Genomic DNA, 2,753 nt, shown 5'->3' on the forward strand with positions numbered 1-2,753 from the left:
TGCGGTATTGAGTGACCCCTAACGGACGGAATCAGAACTGCACCCGCTCCCCGTGTTGGCCACCCGTCTTCTCCTCTCTCGGCAGCCCAGTGAGAATTATTAATAATTTCTTCGTGACAAACAGGTAAAAACTTCCATATGACGGAGTGATCAAAATACATATTTTTGATTTGTTAAATGTGTGTCAAAGAATTCACGAGAAGGTTTAACAATACATAAATGTATTTAATTTCATTCATTTTATTAAAGAAAAGTTACATCTTTGTGGACAGATGTCTGACTGCGGCCAAGCCAGCCCGCAGTTTTAAAAATGAAGTAAAGGGAGTCAATCATAAATGCAGTGTCCTATGCCCGCTAACTGATATTAAAATAAAAGCTCCAATCTCATTGCCATGGATCATTTAATGACTTATTCAAACTATAAACCACTTGGTAAACGTTAATACAAATAATGTCTGAATGAAATCCAAATGTCCTTTTCAATACGATATAAAGTCAAACTTATATTTTTACAAGATGACATATTTCTAAAAAGTTAATTTGAAGTTAGGAATTTGACGAGGTGTCTTATTGATTTTGTTTAAAATTCCAAGATGTCACACACTCGCCCCACCAGATGGATCATGTCACAATACCACCCAGTTAAGGCACATTAACTTAAACATAAAACACATTGGAATATGAGAATATATGTAATTTGTCAAAGGGATTTAAATTTGGTTTAACTCCCAAATTCCTCATTGTTATGAGGTCACTGCACATCACAGTAATAGTAGATTACTACTCCCATTCCCATTCCAGGATACCACTCAGTTAATATTAAGAAACACTGATGTCAACTCAAGATAAAATGCATTTGAAAATTGGAATATGACCAAACACTACACAATTTCACCAGATTTCAAGTGGAATTGTCATTTCAAAATAAAAGAAATCTAAAAATTAAGGATTTCCCCATTTTCATGCAGAAACTTAAAGGAGACATATCATGCTTTTAAATCCTTCCTTTTTACATCTAAATCATACAGTTGTGGTCTATACAACGCGAAACTGCAATGCTTGGGTCTGAATTCCTCATTATTATAGCTCCACAGGCCCCTTTTCAACCCCTTTTCTGATGTGCTTCTGAGAGCAACTCGTTTTGGGGCGGTCTCTTCAAATGCAAATGAGACACTTCATACCCCGCCTCCTCTCCAGGTTGCAGAGGTCACACTCGGTTCAACGTCACCCTGTTCGGCCATCTTTGTAGTTTGATAGAACAGATACAATTATCTAGCGGCGCAGAAACTTTATATTCACACATTATTTACAAAATGTCAACAACGGAAGATTTGTCCATCCAGCCATACATGTTGGAGCCAGAGTCGGACCCGGCGGAGCGAGATGAAAATGACGATGATGCACCTGAAGAACAACGTCTTCATATGGATGTAACGCAATGGTGTGTTACTATATTTACACTAACTTCTCCATCCATGCCCACTACTACAATACTGCCTGTATTACAACGACTATTTAACACAGAAGTTACATTATAATCTAAAACGAGCACACAGCGCTAACATATGAAGACGGTGCAACTGCTAATGCTAACAAAACAATGACAGGGACGTCTTATCATCACACTTTTTAGCGTTATATACAGCTTACCGAAGTGCTCTGTTCGTCGTCTCCATAGATAGAAGGAACTGACCGCTCAATCAGACGAAGTCTTTCGGCAAATCCTTCTTTATACTGGCGGAGGTTGCTGAAGCAGTCGTCCTTAAAGTGATTCGCGCACACAAAAATGACCTTACCCACAGATGTGGGTACATTTCTGTGAAAAATAAAACTCAACCAGGCACTTCGAAAAGGTTCTGATGCTGGGAGACGGTGTAACGAAGCTTGTGGGTTACTACATCCAACAACCGAACATTTCGACTTCTCCTCTCGTAACTTCGGTTGGACTACAAAATCGCAGCGAGAAACAAAAATGGCGGATTGCTCGAAACGTCGATGTCCTAATTTGGCAGTTCCGCTGAGAATACTGTGACGTCATTGTTCAAAAAACGTAATAGAGAATAGAAAAATCGAAACCGATCGCAAAATATGACCAAAACAGAATATAAAGATATCAACGGAGCACCTGAAGAGACTACTTTGAACTTTTCTGTACTTCTAAACACTCTAAATATACACCAAAATGCATTTAAGGGCTAAAAAAGTGGATTTAGCATGATATGTCCCCTTTAAGGAACAGCTGACTGCTATATAGTTGTACACCAGTGGTGATGCAGGACTGTCCAGCAGGGGGCGCCAGACCTCATCCTGCAGGTCTGCTCCGACACACGACTCAATGAGGAGCTACTTGTTGAACTTTCTTTGGAGCTTGTTGAAGGAGTGTCTTTAGCTTCAGGTGCAGTGAGGGAGGGAATTACTTACAACAGAAACAAACCCCTGCAGACGGAACATTTCTGTTCTACTTGAACCTGAGAAACTGATTTACATAGAGCATGACGTCTATCTGCTTCTCTCTCAGCAGCGTTTCCGTTGGTGGATGCAGTGACATAGGAAACAAATGAAGTTCTGTAAACTTACCAGATCCACTAATCAGACGCAATGAATGACCTGTGGGAAGGCCGTGTTCACTAAATCAGGACCGTGAGGGCAGCAGAAAGCAGTGAGAGCTGTGATGTAGACCCAGTCAGCTGAAATCCCCTCTGGTCTTTGGACCGACTTGAAATGAGACAGAAATGAAAGTCAAGACGCCCTTT

Source organism: Lipophrys pholis, assembly GCF_963383615.2.
Source record: "Lipophrys pholis genome assembly, chromosome: 5".
NCBI classification, from domain to species: domain Eukaryota; kingdom Metazoa; phylum Chordata; class Actinopteri; order Blenniiformes; family Blenniidae; genus Lipophrys; species Lipophrys pholis.